The sequence below is a fragment of the Triticum urartu genome, chromosome 4A, assembly GCF_056163025.1.
Source record: "Triticum urartu cultivar PI428250 chromosome 4A, HENAU_Tu73, whole genome shotgun sequence".
Classification (NCBI taxonomy): Eukaryota; Viridiplantae; Streptophyta; class Magnoliopsida; order Poales; family Poaceae; genus Triticum; species Triticum urartu.
In genome coordinates, this window is record NC_141876.1 from 91,344,249 (window position 1) to 91,362,425 (window position 18,177).

The following is an 18,177-nucleotide window of genomic DNA, read 5'->3' on the forward strand; positions in this document are numbered from 1 at the left end:
TTTGGAGGAAAACCAACATGATCACGAACTCAACATAGCGGTCAGGGGACAACCTGGTAATTCTTCCGAGAAGATATTCGGAAAATCACGAACCACCGATATGTTACAAGACTCGAGAACAATCTTTCTTTTCAGGGCAAGATGATATGATAAAAAGAGCGAGGAATGACACAATCCTAACTCATTGATTGAAGAGTGCACCAGAAATAAGGACAAGGTAGCACAATCAATCCTAGAATAGTGTTTCGATAACCAACACGCTAAGAATGATATTAGTGTCCATTAACTACCAAGCAACATGGTTGCTAGGAGTATTGATTTCACACATCATGGTTCACTTGCCAGCATTCCGGTTGCGACAACACGGGACCGAGGAATGAATGATGATGGTGCAAAGTATCACTGCATCAAGAATTCATAAGAGATGGTGCAATTCCCACAATATTCTTGACATAAAGTGGGTAATACTTCAGGGTAGAACAGAATCAAAAGCTTGATTGCATTTGATCTGCGGAATACAACTGCTTTGACCCAATCCAAGAAATGGATGAGGTACTGGAGCTTGTTTCTCCTAGTCATTCTGGAATAGAATGGCTTGACGGACCACAAGAATAATAAGCATTGATAACACAGATGCACAATTACTCCTGACTATCAATTGATAGATGATGGTTGAAATACAAATGAAGATGAACAACTCCAGGAACATATAATTTTTTGAGTTATGGATGCATGGATTAGCATGTTATTTCTTCCGGATAACCCATGTAGAAATGTTGAACTGGCAGAGTCACAATATAGAATGGAGAACTCCTCAAGAGTATTCTGATTGTAATATTTTGGTTCAAGAGAACTCCTGCCATATTGGTTACTGGTATTGGAAGAACATTGTACCACGGACCTCGAGGACTATCGCAAAGGTTACTAATATCCTAAAGGAACTATCAAACACTATCAACATGAGGTAAGTAGGGTGAATCTCGGGTTCAAGAACCCATGAATAGAATACCTACCACTACATGGCATCACGGGTTCAAGAATGATGGCCAGAATCATCACACTGGGGATACGAAAGCATTGCTAAATTACTAGGTGACTCCCTAAAACACCTAGGGTCATAATAATAGCTCCAACATATATGTCGAGGTAGTAGAGTACCTCAACAGACCGTTAGTGTGCTTAATCTGGCCCAAAAGGACATCCGAAACGGGAAGAAGGGATTTGCAAATGCATCAAACTAGTTAGACACCTGGGATGACTCAGACAGCATAACGGCTGTAAATGCTCAAAAGATTTGAGACATTCTGCAAAATGGTGGCATAACCACTCAACAACACAATATCAAGGTTCCGAGATCAACTGTCAACATACGGAAGTAGTAGGAATGGAACTGAGGCTTGAAACTATCAATTCTATAAGTCTATGGATTAGTAACACGTCATCCTGATAGATAGATGAGAAGGCCTAGTTCTTAATCCCCGTAGAAAAGAAGAGGTTGACTCAGATCAGAAGGGCATAGGGTAAAGGACTAAAAAGAGCCTTACGTTCCCTTCCACAATCAATCCCCTTACATAACAAAAGCATTTCTAGACTCGACTTCGACCAGTTTGGCTTGGTAATCCTACAGGCAGTCAGGCTCTAATACCAAAGCTGTCAGGACCCCGATTCCAAGTCACATCGATCTAGCCGGTAACACTTCATATCACTTTGTGGCGTCACGCACTGTATTCCCACGGTGTCGCCTTACCATGGCCCGGGACCGTTTGCGCCTTTTGGCTCACGTATATGATAGTGTCGCTAGCATCCATATGACAGGGAACCCGGGCCGACATGGCTAGTCGTGAACCCAAAGCGGCACCAACCTATGGGGACAGGCATACATGAATCACATCGAGCATGTCGGTCAGCAGCATGTGAATCCGGGCTGTAGCACTGGGCTAACAGGACTCCGGGAACCCGGGCTGTAGCAGGCTAGGCAGGACTCCGGATGTCACAGCGTGACATTTCCCCGAGGGGACAGACACAGGAACCAAGTGAAACACATGCCGGCTAGTCAAGTGTCCTGAGCTGTAGGAATTGGGCTGTAGCGGACTACTATGGCTCATGGAAGCACTATACTACATTTCCCCATAAGAGAGGCTGCCAAGGATAAACAACTAGATTGTCGGAAGCCACACATACCAAGCATTTCAATCATACACACAATATGCTCGATATGTGTAAATACAACATGGCATCACAACATAACTCTACGACTCAAATATTTATTCATTAGGCTCCAAGGAGCGAGATATTACAAACATGGGTCTCATGACTCAACAATCATAGCATACAAATCAAAGCACATGCGGAAGCTTAACATGTCTGAGTATAGACATCTTCAAATGAAAAAGGCTGAGAAGCCTGACTATCTACCAGATCCAGCCGTGGGCACAAGATCGTAGCTGAGGTATCAAGCTAAACGTCGAAGTCGACACGAAACACTAGCGAGACTGAAGTCTCTCTGCAAAACATAAATTAAGAAAACATGAGTACAAAAGTACTCAGCAAGACTTACATCAAAACTAGCTACATATGCATCGGTATCAACAGGGGGGGTGGTGGAGTTTAACTGCAGCAAGCCAGCTTTGACTCGGTGGCTATCTTAAACTACGACTGCAAGTACCTCTTTTGAGGTGGCGCACACGAGTCCACATATTCACCATATCAATACAGCACTATGGATCCGCTCCCGTCTCCCTACGAGAACGCCATCCATAGCACTCACTCTTATCTTGCGCATTTTAGAGTATCCACTTTCACTTGTCTATGAACTGTTATAGGCAACCCAGAAGTCCTTTACTGCGGACGCGGCTATTTGAATAGTTTTATACCCTGCAGGGGTTTACTTTGTCACACATGTTTCCACCACTTAGCGTCTCTACACGACATGTGCTCGGCAGACTTCAAGCGAAAGCCGACGTGGGTGTAGACCACGACCTGAATAACCACACAAGTCTCTAGTCCAGGTTTATCGCCTATTCGGGTTCCATCCGCGAGGAGATCCGGCCGGAGTTTCTCTCACAGCCCCAAATGATGTGTGCAGGGTTCCGGAGACACCAAACAGGCGCCCGGTACACCGTGCCACGGTGTATCTACCGCATCATAGCCCACCCCTAGGGTCAGCGCTACGCACGGCCGCCAACACATATCCTATAAACACCAGAAACTAGTTGCAACTCCTGGACAAAGGACAAGAGGGGTCAGTAAGTTGAGCGGGGTCATATTTCGGGGCCCAATGTGTGGTAGTAGCTGTTTCATGGATCACAAACACAGAACTCAGTTCCTGAAAACGGTTTCAATGAGACAACCCACCATGTACTCCTACATGGCCTCTCACCGCTACCTTTACCAAATCGTGTTCACACACAGTAGGACATGTTCACAACTTTCTAATTCATCCCCGATGAATCAGACCTGACACAACTCTAAGCAATAGCAGGCATGACAAGCAAACAAGAACGAGTAGGCACATCAGGGCTCAAACAACTCCTACTCATGCTAGTGGGTTTCATCTATTTACTGTGGCAATGACAGGTCATGCAAAGGAAAGGGGTTCAACTACAGCAGCATGTAACAGTTGAATCGCTGTTGTCCTAATGCAGTAAAAGGGAGCAGGAGTGAGAGAGAGTGGGTTTGTGTCAGAATGAACAAGGGGGTTTTGCTTGCCTGGCACTTCTGAAGATAATATAGTTCTTCATCGGTGTCATCGATCATGTCATCGGAAACATCATCATCTGAGAGGGGACGATTACCGGTAAACAGAGAAGGACACAATCAATGCAATGCAACAATATGATGCATGAATGTGACATGGCAATATGCTTTTGATTGTCCTAATGCAACTAGCAACAAGTTAAATGGAGTTGGTTTGAACACTAGGTTCAAATTCAAACTCCATATGTGTTTCTTAAATTCCATTCAATTAGTTTGTCCTAAACAGCAATGTTAACTTGCTCAAATATGCATGAAAACGCCATAAACAGATTCCTTGAATTTTTCTGATAATTTTTCATATATAACTTATTTCATTTGGAGTTACGGTTGAATTTCTATGATTTTTAGAAGTTTATACTATTTTCTGGAATTTTCTGAAAAAGAATAAATCCAGAAAATAATTAACTGCGTCACTGTGACGTCAGCGGTCAACGGGGCTGGCCAGAGTCAAACCTGACGCATGGGACCCACTATCAGTGACTCAGGGCCAGTTAGTGTCGCTGACAGGTGGCCCTGGTTAACTGCCACGTCAGCCGGTCAACCCTGACACGTGGGTCCTGCTGGGTTAATCTAAACTAAACAGGAAATAAAACCCAGGGTTAATTAGGGTGTGGGGCCCACGTGTCAGTGGTGTGTGGTTGGTTAGCGGGGTTATTAGCAGGTAGTTAGGTGCTAAAGACGGCGCCGCGTCGGCGTTGCCGGAGTTCAACGCCGGCGACCTGTAACCGCGGCGGTGTCCTCTCAGGAGGCCGCGGGAGGACCACCCGAGCTCACCAGGCGGGAGAGCGCACTCGCGCGCATCCACTGAAAGTGGCAGAAGGGCGCGGGGTAGCCGGAAATGATGCCGGCGATGACCTCGCGCGGCGGCGCACACACGGGCGCAACGGGGAGGAGGCTACGGAGCACGGGTGAGCAAGCTGAAGCTTCCTACGGCCATCTGGGAGCGCAAGGAGGACGGTAGCGTCCTTAGGCCCTACTGGTTCGAGCTCAGGCTACGACGGCGACGAGGCCGTGTGATGGCGAGCTTCGGCTCGTGCGGGCAAGGAAGATAGAGGGCACGAGAGAGCAGGAGAGATGGGGGATTCGATGCGTCAGCTCACAGCGGTTTGGAAGAAGCAGACGGCGAGCTCGGCGAGTTCAGATTCGATGGGAACGGGCACAGGCGGTTCGGAGTCCGTGGCCGGGGAAGAATCCGGCAGTTTGGCATCACGGCTCTTGTGAAGGGTAAGGTCGATACTCGGCTCGATCGTTGATGAGAGTGCAGCCTCCGCGGTAGGGTCTATCCACCCGTCACCGGATGGCGCAATTGGCTCCATTTTGAGGGTCGGAGAGGTCGCCGGTGCGATCTCCCGAACATTGTCCGATGGTGGAGCTAAGTCATGCTCATCGTGACCGTGTGGCGCACTCGGCAATGGCTCGAATCCGTCAAAGATCAAGTCTCCGTGGATGTCGGCTGTGTAGTTCAAGTTTCCAAATCTAACCTAATAGCCAGGGGCGTAGCTCTCGATCTGCTCCAGATAGCCAAGCGAGTTGGCCCGCAGTGCGGAGCCACCGAATACAAAGATCTGTCCGGGGAGAAAATTCTCACCCTGGACTGCATCGCTATCGATGATCGAAGGAGCCATCAAGCCTAATGATGACGACACAGAGGAACTCTCAATGAAAGCACCAATGTCGGTGCAAAACCGGCGGATCTCGGGTAGGGGGTCCCGAACTGTGCGTCTAAGGCGGATGGTAATAGGAGGCAGGGGACATGATGTTTTACCCAGGTTCGGGCCCTCTTGATGGAGGTAAAACCCTACGTCCTTCTTGATTATTCTTGATAATATGAGTAGTACAAGAGTTGATCTACCACGAGATCAGAGAGGCTAAACCCTAGAAGCTAGCCTATTGTATGATTGCATGTTGTCCTACGGACTAAAACCCTCCAGTTTATATAGACACCGGAGGGGGCTAGGGTTACACAGAGTCGGTTACAAGGAAGGAGATCTACATATCCGTATTGCCAAGCTTGCCTTCCACGCTAAGGAGAGTCCCATCCGGACACGAGACGAAGACTTCAATCCTGTATCTTCATAGTCCAACAGTCTGGCCAAAGGATATAATCCAGCTGTCCGGATACCCCCTAATCCAGGACTCCCTCACCCTCCTTTCCACCTTTTTTGTGCAAAGAGAGATATACATTTCATGCTCGATCTTAGTTGAACTACACAAATGATATCCAAATTATGGTTGAGCATTCCAGGAGCTTCACAACCAACCTTGATGTTGCTCAATTTTATTGCAACTAATGAAGAAGATGCTCTGTGGGTTTCATTTTCTGATGGAAATGGAACCAGGCCTGGAGCCCTTTTCTTAAAAAATGAAGAAGCTGCTAGCTCATGGGACATTGCTTCATTTTAGGTGAACTGTACCAAAAGGTCCCATGAATTGAATCATCCATGTTGGTGACTGAAAGAGCCGGCTTCAGCATCCTAGTCTAAGCACCCCCGGCCTCCATCCTTGCGACGCACGGTACACCTCGTTTGCCACCTGCTCAACCCTAGTGTCACTGATAAAATGAAGTAATAATACAGTTAAAATAGAGTGAGTGTCATCTCTATCATTTTATTTCCAATGTAGATAAAGAAAATGCTTCTCTTTGTTAATGTACGTTTCATCAACTAGTCTCATTGTTAATGTTTAAGCATTTCTTCAAACTGGGGTGCTTAATTTTAGTTGATATGTACAAAAATAGAGATTTGAATGTCTCAAGGAGCCTCCTTGTACTACCGCTGTACACTGATGTTCATCACTGGAAGAAGGTGTATCTGGGGGACTTGGGACAATGTCCAGTATGAGGCATACCGTATGAGGCGTCGCAGGGCCCATCTCGCCCTCGCAGCGTGGCATACTATGATACTATCGCAATATTTTCTTCTATTTATTTTGTGTGTTTCATCAACTAGTGCCACTATAATTTAATCACGCTTTTTCATTATCTGTGCAAACAGGGTTATTCAGCTGCATTTTGGTGGAACTGCACAAATGTACGTATGGAACCGGCATATATGCAGAGTGCGAGGTGTGCCAAGTAAAAAATTACTGACAGCAACCATGCCGCATGCACGCATTGGCATCCACCACCACCAGTGGGATGTGTGGCGCTCTCTGTGGACGGATCTTTCTCGGTAGCAAATCATCTAACCAAATACTAGTAGCTTATATTGGCAGTTTTCTAGGGAGTACTCTTTTCTGAAAGAAGCACCAATCTATTTTTCTTTATTTGTACATTGTGTCACAACTTTGACCCAAAGGTCCAGAGCTATTTTAGGGTGATTGGCATAGTACTCGGAGACTGATTGTAAGCATGATTTTCATTAGCTGTCACACTGATTGTAAGCATGAGCAGGTGGAAGATTAGGTTAGTGCCAAGCTTACCTTAAACCCTACCGCCGCCGTTGAAACGAGGCGAGCGTCGAGGGAACGGTGGAGAACGGCGGGGAAGCGACGTCGTGCCATCCGGCCTCCTCTTGCGGTGGGAGAAAGAATACTCCTGTGGCTCCGGCTGCCTCTACACCCTCACGAACGGTACACCATACTAGATCAATTCGTTATCCTCTGGGTGCTCGACCTTCGACCTGTATGACCACCACCTCCGCCTGACTGTTGCCTCGGGCGAATCTGTCTCCTCCATCGCACAGAGGAGATACTCAATGAACTCGGAGGACTGTCACGTGACTGCCGCCGAGGAGTACATGTACATCGCCGCCCTCATCGCCGCTGTCTCGCTCTTTCGCATACATTTCCACATGGCCCGCACCGTCCTCGAAATCTCCCACTCATTGCCAAACCAACTAAGGATCTCCTTCAACCTGGCTAACTTTGTGTGGTCGCCGCTGGTGATCTGCCTGATTCACTGATGCATCCTCTCCATAGATGTCCTTCTGAGGGTCCGGTGCTAGCTTTGGAAGATGGGAGGAGAGACGGTGGTCTTGCATTAGAGAAGAGGGAGAGGTGAGATGGTGGTTTTGGAATGGAGGTGATGGAGAGGAGAGGAGGTGATTTTGCAATGGAGAAGATCATAAGAGGGAGAGGCGAGACGATGGGTTTGGAATGGAGATGATGGAGAGGAGAGGAGGTGGTTTTGCAATGGAGAAGAGGGAGAGGAGCGTGCAGCAGCGACTTAGGATTGGACGAGACGGCCGGCACACTATGACTGGATCAAAAATCAATTTATCCTTCAATTAAGAAAGCGACCCCACATTAACTAGTCTCCCTTTTATTCTGGGTCATAATTGACCATGATTTTCGCACATAAAATATATGTTATATGTTGCAAAAATAATATAATTTGAAAGTACATTCAGATACGAACCAAACGATACAATTTTTGGGGACATGCATTCACATTTTGCGTGTCAAATACAACACGTGGTCAAACTTTGACCCAAAATACGCAAAACAACAAAAAAATACATCCAAGACCAGCGTCGCACCTCTCCCGTTCTAATCCAAAACCAGCGCTGCTGCTCTCCTCTTCCATTCAAAAACCACCGCCGGCGAGTGAAGGTGTTGTGGAGAAGTAGATCGATGGAGGAGTACAACCGGCCGATACGTGAGGATCGCAGACGGCGACCCTGTGAAGCTAGCTAGGATGTTGGAGATATAGTCTTGGTTTGACTACAAGGACCAACTAGAGGCGACGGCGACATCCATGGCCAAATATCTGCAATAGAGCGAAAAGGCGGCGATACTCCCGGAGGGAGTCGCGCCGGAGTACATAGAGATGCTCCTCTAGGCCATGGAGCAAACAGATTCACCGAATCCGATCGTGAGGGAGCGGTGGTGGGAGTATCGATCCCACATGGTGCATCCACCAGAGATTGAAGGATTGAGCATCTACAGGGTGCCGTTTGGGAGGGTGTCCTGCCAGAGCGAGCCGGTGGAGTCTTCGTCGACCGAACCCAGCTGCAAGAGGAGAAAAGTAGTTGGCCCGATGATGCTTCCCCGCCATCGTCTCCCTCGCCGTTCACATCGTCTCACGGGGCGGCTGTCTGCCGCCGAGGAATAGGAGGGGGCTACCCCCAGCCCAATAGTCGGGCAGGTTGTGAATTGTCAGGAGGATCTTAGGGTTGTCAGTACTTGCAGGTTGTGAATTGTGTTTTGTGTTGTGTATTTTCAGAGTACTTTCAGATATGAATGTATTTTGAATTTCAGATTTGCAGTATTGAGCATATGAAGTATTTTATGAATTCTAGAGATCTATTTTTAGCACTTAAAAAAATGTAGTATCATAGCAGTATAAAAGTGCAGACAATGTGATTCTCAGAGAAGAAACTGCAAGTTTTAGTTTCAGATAAGAAACTGCAAGTTCAGTTTCAGATAACAAACTGCAACTTTTAGAGGCAGAGCATTTATATTAACACGGCCTTTTCAAACAGGGTTAACATCATGTTGGAAGTTTTATTCATGGTCGAAAATGGAACTACAGCCAATTAACATAATGTTGATCAACATTCATGCATAGCACATCTTCATATGATGCACAATCAAAATGCCCACACAATGTCGAGTGTGCGAAAAATAGAGAAAACGAGGGACGAAGTTTTGGCAAGTGTTGGACGTCGTTTTGGGCTGCCCCGTCTAGGCTTTCATTTTTAACATGCACAACCCACGCCCTCGGACGGGAGGTCCATAGGCCTGTTTGTATTTTCTTAGGGCCGTCATGTATCGACTGGCCTATGGACCTCCCAGCCCAGGTTTTATATTTGGCAGCCCAATTTATGTATTTTTTGAAGACAACGCAGAGGTCTATTCTATTTTTCTATATAAGAATAGGGACGCCAGGTCCAACTTATGTTTCCCTTCTACCTATATTATATATATTTAAATTATTTTATATGTTATTATATATTATTTTTATTGTCATCATATATTTAACAGATACTTACGTATGTAAGAAAACAATATCCCACATCTTATTAAGTTATAAAAATAATTTCTTAACAAATAAAATCCTGGATTTTTTGGCACAAAAATCCTAGTGATTGTGTACAAAAGCTTGGTAAGATTTAAGGATGAATGTAATAATATCACTTATTATTTAAATATATTTATAACAAAATGCTCAGCCCCTTTTTAATTTTTGATAACAATGCTGGCCCAACCCAACATTATAATTAGAATCAGCCCAGCAAAATCGTGTATTTCAGGAATTCTCATATGAGGATAGGCTGCATTTTTTCTTCAACTGCAATTTCAGTCGGAGGGTCTGGAACTATCTTTCTACCGATTGGTCAAGAGGGCCGGAAATGTTGCAATGCATCCAACATGCTAGATCAAGTTTCAGACATACTTTCTTCTTTGAAGTTATGTTGACAGCTGCCTGGAACATTTGGATCCTCAGGAATGGAAGAACTTTTAGAGGGGAGAAAGCTACTTTTGCTGCTTGGAGGTCTAACTTTGTACATGATCTCACACTTCTATCTCATAGGCTTAAGGAGGACAGTAGCATAAAGCTTGGATAAACTCTTTAGTCTAATTAGTCCAGGTAGGTTGATGTACTCTAGTTCTTTAGTTTTCTAGTCTAGTTTCTTAGCTCTTGTATATATTCCTTACGTACTTTTGTATAGTTATTTCTTTTTAATAAAGGGCTGTGGGCTTTGCCTCACAGTAAATATTCAAAAAAATCGTGTATTTCGAGAATGTGCAAATGGCCTGTAATTTTTTAGGAAATAAAATAAATGGGCCGCATGGACGCTACATTATTTGTTCACCCAGCCCAGCTAATGGCTGTAATTCCAAAAAAATATCAAATTGACTGTAAATTCTAACGCGCAAAAAAAGACTGTAAATTCTAGAAAAATGCGTTGAACACGTGCCACATTTTTGGAGGCTGAAATCTGGGCCAATAGGTCGAAGCCAACGCAAGTCGTTGTCAATTTAGTCAACAAATGATTCTGACATGTTAGCCGTTGGATTTACATCCGACGACCGACATCCATCTTCAATCTCTCGTCTTCTTCCTCCAGCGCCGCCGGGACCACCTCCAGCCTCCTGCTGCTAGCAGCTCTGCTTAGCATGCTTCGCCATGAAGCGCTACTCCATCGTTGGCCAGGCCATCCCTCCACACCTCCTGTTCTTCTCCACCGACTGCCGAACCAGACCACACTAGAACTAGTTAACCCTCGTACACCTCTGCGTCTGCGACTCTACTCCCGCGTCTTCCCATCTCCGGCTCGTTGCTGTCCAGGGCCTCGCCGTCGTCCACCACCTTGGATGCGCTCGGCGCGGCGTGGTCAATGTGGTCAACGAACGACACCATCGGAAGTAGACTGTGTGTGGAGAGGCTGACAGCTGGGTCCACGGCCGCACACAAGGAAATGCCTCCTTATTACGCGCAAAATAATGATTTCTCCACCTGACATCTTTGACCCACCGGAAGGGCCTCTGTATTTCGCAAAAATAACGTGCCCCCCACTGACATGTCGAACCCACCAGCTATCTTTGCACGCAAGGAAGTGCCTCCTTATTACGCACAAAAAAATGAATATTCCCCCTGCCAGCTGGAACACAGCATAGTGGGAGGCTGACTTGTGGGCCTACCAAGTTGGCGGGGACGGAGGGCTTTGTCAACTTAGTCAATATGAACGATTCTAGCTCCTGTTACCGTACGATGTTCATCCAACGGCCGTAGTGCTTCTTCAACCTCTGGTCTTCTTGCTCCAGCCGCCCAAACCAGCGCCGGTCGTGCAGCGTGCTCCTGCCTCCCGTGGCCAGCTGTGATGCCCCGGAGGCCTCAGCGCCCCTTATTACTCCCACCGCTGGACAGGCCATCCCTCTACTCACCCACACCCCCTGTTATTCTGCGGCGACAGCAGCCGAACCAGTGAACCCTTGTAGTCCTCTTCGCCTGGGCATCCACTACTGCGTCTTCCCCGGCTCTGAGTCGTCCCCTTCCTAGTCCTCACCGTCGTCCACCGCCGTGGTTCTCTCGGCGCGGCGTGGTCAACGTGGTCAAGGAACGACTTCCATCGGACATGGACTGTACGTGGAAAGGCTGAGCTGGGTCCACGGCCGCAGCAAGGAAGTGCCTCCTTATTACGCGCAAAATAATGATTCCTCCACCTGACAACGGGGACCCACTGGATGGGCCACCGTATTTCGCAAAAAAAACATTTTCCCCTGACTGTTGGGACCTAGGAGCTACATCTTCGCACGCAAGGAAGTGCGTCCGGGCAAAAAAAACGATTCACCCCCTGACTGCTGGGACCCACCAGCTACATCTTCGCACGCAAGGAAGTGCGTACGGAAAAAAAACGATTTGCTCCCCTGACTGCTGGAACCCACCAGCTACATCTTCGGATGCAAGGAAGTGCCTGACAGTCAGGACCCACCTGGTCGAAGCGTACGTAGCGTTGTCATTCTGGTCGCGAACATGTACGTACGTATATACTGGTGGATGTAGAGGCGCGCACGTGTCGTAGTAGAGGCGCGTACGTGTCGTAGTAGAGGCGTGCACGTAGCATGTACATGTACATACAACGGCCAGGGTGCAAGAAAGAAAATACGGCCACGTATGTGTACATACGGGCGGGGTCTCGAACACCTAGTCACGCATACGTACGGCCAGGGCTCATGTACATGGCTGGGTCAGAACGGAGAAACAGCGCCGTCTTCGTGTTCATGGGGAGGCAACGGAATGCGTCATGTTCATGGGGAGGCAACGGAATGCGTCGTGTTCATCGGGAGGCAACAGAATGCGTGGGAGCTAACCGGCAGGGTTGGAACGGAATGCGTGGTCGTGTTCATCGGGAGGGCTTGGACGAAACAGGCAATGGAAACGAGGCCTGGCGTACTGCAAAATGGAGGAAACGGACCTCCTATGTTCGGAACGGGGTCCTGTTGATCGGGAGGGGTGTGGCGTATCGCAAAATGGAGGAAACGGATCTCCTACGGTCGAAACTGGGGTCCTGTTGATTGGGAGGGGTGTGACGTACCGCAAAACGGATGAAACGGACCTCCTACGGCCGAAACGGGGGTCCTGTTGATCGGGAGGGGTGTGGCATACCGCAAAACGGACGAAACAGACCTCTTACGGTCGAAACGGCGGTCCTGTTCATCGGGAGGGGTGTGGCGTAGCGCAAAATGACCTCCTCCAGCCTCCACGGGCTCCTGTTCATCCAGCCTTCACCGCACGCTACTCCACCGGCTACTGTTCAACCACCCCTCCACGGTCACCCCTCCACTGTCTACTGTTCATCCATCCCTCCACACCACGGGGTCATATTCAACCACCCCTCCACGGGCACCCCTCCACCGTCTACTGTTCATCCAGCCCTCCACACCACGGGGTCCTGTTCATCTAGAAGCAATGCCACCGCTCACTGTTCATCCACCCCCCCCCTCCGCAACGCTCACTGTTCATCCAATCGATCGGCTTCACTTAGCAGCAGTAGCGAAGGAATCGCTCGATCGGGTTCAGGAAACAGCCATCGATCGATCGCTCGGGTTCAGTAACGCGTAGCCTGCAGTGCAATTGCTCGGGTTCAGTTAGAGCCCAACGCCTCGCTCGGGTTCAGTTAGAGCCAATGCCTCGCACACACACGTGTACGTGTACGAGAGAAACGCGCATCGCTCGCCCCCGACCTCCCACCGTAACCGGGAACTCCCCGAAATTTTCCTCCCCTCGCTTCTACCACGGTTTTTTCCGTCATGGACGGCCCAAAGAATGTCATGAAGCTGCGTCTCCGGCCCGCCCAGGACGAAAAGCCCATTTTCTGTCACGATTTTCTTTCATAGAAGTAGGATCCCACCACATCTATGATGATACCGGGTTTTGTCACAATTATCGTCATAGAAGTGTTATATGTATGACAAAAAAAATTGTTTGGCCCAAAATGTCACGGATGTGTCTTTTTTTGTAGTGACCTCTGGCTGGACAAAGATTGTCGGTGGAACAGGCACGCCCCCTCCAGCTGAGGGAGGCCGCTTGCTTGATTCTGGAGCCGTATTGGTCTCTGGAATTGCGTCCGGCTAGGAGCCGAATTCAAGATGGCTCCCGCCGTCAACTCCCATGGGAATCTTCTCCCCCATGTCTCCGGCCCCCGAAGTTTGACCTCCAGGCGCTGCTTTCATGATCTCTTCCCCCCTCCTTGGCTGGGGTCCCTCCGGGACGAAGCCTTAGTATTATGCACATATTTGGGGGAAGGGGCCTTCAGGGGCGTCCCGCTCTCTACAGCATCCGAGCTCAGCGAATCCTCTGATGAGGATCGTTCGGTGTGGAACCTCGCCGGACGACATAAAATATAGCTCAGGTTAAAATATTATGCCATGATGAGTCTGGACGCATAAGCGTGTTCGGATCATATACTCACGAATTCACCAGGGGCTGGGCCCTAGGATCCCACGCCGGGCTGCTGTCGGCGGTAGCACTGGACACTTTCGGAAGAGGAGCTTTTCCCCTTTTAGGCGACTCGGCCTCCGAGTGTATGGAGGTTGCCCTCTTCTTTCTCCCCCCCGCTGGGGATTCGTCTTCCTCCTCCTCCTCATCCTCTTCGGAGGCTGGACGGACGTTGGAGCCTTTGGATATTGCGTCCTAAGTGCCGCGGCGATGAAGGCCTCCCCGGGTCTTTTTGGCCTCCTTCTCGGCCTTCTTCTTCGGTGCCATGTATGGCGCCGGGACCAACATCTTCGTCAGAAGTGGGCCAGCCGGCTCTTCGGACAACGGGGCCGGACGGTGGATCCGCCCATCCTACTTTGTCCAGCCCTAGGAGAGTTGAGGAAAACACATTGAGCATTTCCCTTGGGTAATGGGGGTAAAACGCGTAAAAACTTACCGAGCTTGTCGGGCGCGACATTTGATACCCACAGTCCTCGGCCGAGTCCGGCCATGATTTGCCGGACTTGAAAAGCACCTTCGAGATGTCTTCGTGCGAGGAGCCAAAGAGCTTTCATAGGGTCTCGTGCTTGGCCGGATCGAATTCCCAGAGATTGCAAGTCCAGTGCTGACATGGCAGGATCTGGCGAACTAACATCACCTGGACTACATTGACAAGTTTGATTTTCTTGTCTTCCATATCTTTAACGCGCGTCTGGAGCATAGACAGTTCATTGGACGAAGACCAGTTCAGGCCCTTCTTGGGCCAGGATGTAAGCCGTAGAGGGGCTCCGGATTGGAACTCTGGAGCAGCGGCCCATTCCGTGCCGCGCGGCTCAGTAATGTAAAACCACTTCTGTTGTCACTCTTTGACGGAATCATTAAAGGCACCTGTTGGCCATGTGACATTGGGCATCTTACTCACCATGGCACCCCCGCACTCGGCATGCTCGCCGCTCACCACCTTGGGCTTCACATTAAAGGTCTTCATCCATAAGCCGAAGTGTGGCGAGATGTGGAGAAAAGCCTCGCACACGACAATGAATGTTGAGATGTTGAGGAAGGAATTGGGGGATAGATCATGAAAATCGATCCCGTAATAATACATGATGCCACGAACTGAGGGAGGAATACAACCCTCTCTTGGGGTTCCAGAGTGGGAACGATCTGTCCCGCCGTCGGGAGATGGTGGCCGATTTTTTTTGGCCAGATACCCAGCCTCCCGAAGCTTTTTGATATGCTTCTCCTGGACGGTAGAGGCCATCCAATTGCCTCCTGCTCCGGATCCGTACATTTTCGGAAGGCCTTTGTGGGCGGAGAAGATGAACGCTCGGGCGCTGGAGCTCGAGCGAGGGGGAATGGATTGGGAAGAAGAAGGCGTGGGTGAAAAGGAGGAGTCCTTGTCCCTTTATAAGGGCGAAGAAACTATGTGCCTCCCCACTTGCCTGGTAAACTCGCTTATTCCACAAGCACCGTAATTGATGGCATGGTTGGGTTACCCACACCCGTATTGATGAGAATCCTGTGATAAGGGGACACGATCTCTGCTTCGACAAGATGTTCCACAAAAACCGCCTCGCAATATGTGTAGTAGCTGGTTGAGAAAAACGGTTCGAATAATGATCGGGCCATGGCGTGATATCACGTTATGAAAAGTTGTCAGCAGATTAAATTTGTGGAAATATTATACTCTCTACGATGGTATGTGGAATTTTTTTTGCAGAGCCGGACACAATTGTTGTGTTCAAAATCTTCTATGGAGTATTCGGAGAAGGAACCCGCCTTGCAATGCCGAAGATAATCTACGCGCCGGACTCATCGTCATTGAAGCCTGGTTCAGGGGCTACTAAGGGAGTCCTGGATTAGGGGGTCCTCGGACAGCTGGCCTATATACTTTGGCCGGACTGTTGGACTATGAAGATACAAGATTGAAGACTTAGTCCCGTGTCCGGGTGGGACTCTCCTTTGCGTGGAAGGCAAGCTTGGCAGTTTGGATATGTAGATCTCCTCCCTTGTAACCGACTCTGTGTAACCCTAGCCCCCTCCGGCGTCTATATAAACTAGAGGGTTTAGTCCGTAGGACAAGAACAACCATAATCATAGGCTAGCTTCTAGGGTTTAGCCTCTATGATCTCGTGGTAGATCAACTCTTGTAATACTCGTATCATCAGGGTCAATCAAGCATGACGTAGGGTATTACCTCCACTGAGAGGGCCCGAACCTGGGTAAACATTGTGTCCCCCGCCTCCTGTTACCATCTGCCTTGGATGCACAATTTGAGACCCCCTACCCGAGATCCACCGGTATAGACACCGACATCCTCCTTATGGCCTCGAGGAAGCTGCGTCACTACTTCGAAGCACACGAAATCATCGTCGTCACCCGCCTCCCGTTACAACGGATACTGCACAACCCAGACGCAACCGAAAGGATTGTGGAGTGGTCCTTGGAGCTTTCGAGCTTTGGTTTGAAGTTTGAAAGTACTTCGACAATCTAGAGCAGAGTCTTGCCAGAGTTCATTGCAGAATGGAGCTCAACGCCTGACGAGGAAATCTCGGAGACCACCCTCCCCGGCAAGGAAGCAAGTCACAACTGGTTCATGTACTTTGACGTGGCTTTCTCGCTGCAAGGAGCCGGTGCTGGTGTGTTGCTCGTCACACCCACCGGAGAGCACCTCAAGTATGTAATCCAGATGCACTTCCCGAGGGAGATGTCCCTAACAACACTGCTGAGTACGAGGGGTTGCTTGCTGATACATCTCCAACGTATCTATAATTTTTGATTGCTCCATGCTATATTATCTACTATTTTGGACTATATTGGGCTTTATTTTCCACTTTTATATTATTTTGCGACTAACCTATTAACCGGAGGCCCAGCCAAGAATTGCTGGTTTTTGCCTATTTCAGCGTTTTGGATAAACGGAATATCAAGCGGAGTCCAAACGGAATAAAATCTTCGGGGACGTGATTTTCTCACTGAACGTGATCCAATAGACTTGGACCCTGCTCCAAGGAACAAAAGAGGCGGTCACGAGGGTGGGGGGCGCCCCCCTAGGGCGCGCCCCCTGCCTCGTGGGCCCCTCGTTGCTCCTCCGGCGTACTTCTTCCTCCTATATATACACACGTACCCCCAAACGATCAGAACGGGAGCCAAAAACCTAATTCCACCGCCGCAACTTTCTGTATCCACGAGATCCCATCTTGGGGCATGTTTCGGAGCTCCGCCGGAAGAGGGCCGTCATCACGGAGGGCTTCTACATCATCATAGCCCCTCCGATGAAGTGTGAGTAGTTTACCGCAGACCTTCGGGTCCATAGTTAGTAGCTAGATGGCTTCTTCTCTCTCTTTGAGTCTCAATACAAAGTTCTCCACCTCTCTTGTGGAGATCTATTCGATGTAATCTTATTTTTGCGGTGTGTTTGTTGAGATCGATGAATTGTAGGTTTATGATCAAGTCTATCTATGAATAATATTTGAATCTTCTCTGAATTCCTTTATGTATGATTGGTTATCTTTGCAAGTCTTTTTGAATTATCCGTTTGGTTTGGCCAACTAGATTGGTAGTTCTTGCCATGGGAGAAGTTCTTAGCTTTGGGTTCGATCTTGCGGTGTCCTTACTCAATGGCAGAAGGGGCAGCAAGGCACGTATTGTATCATTGCCATCGAGGATAACAAGATGGGGTTTATTTCATATTGCATGAATTTATCTCTCTACATCATGTCATCTTGCTTAAGGCGTTACTCTGTTTTTAACTTAATACTCTAGATGCATGCTGGATAGCGGTCGATGAGTGGAGTAATAGTAGTAGATGCAGAATCGTTTCGATCTACTTGTCACGGACGTGATGCCTATATACATGATCATGCCTAGATATTCTCATAATTATGCTCAATTCTATCAATTGCTCAACAGTAATTTGTTCACCCACCGTAGAATACTTATGCTCTTGAGAGAAGCTACTAGTGAAACCTATGGCCCCCGGGTCTATTCTCATCATATCAATCTCCATCACTTTTATATTGTTTTGCTTTTTACTTTGCCTTTACTTTTTACATTGC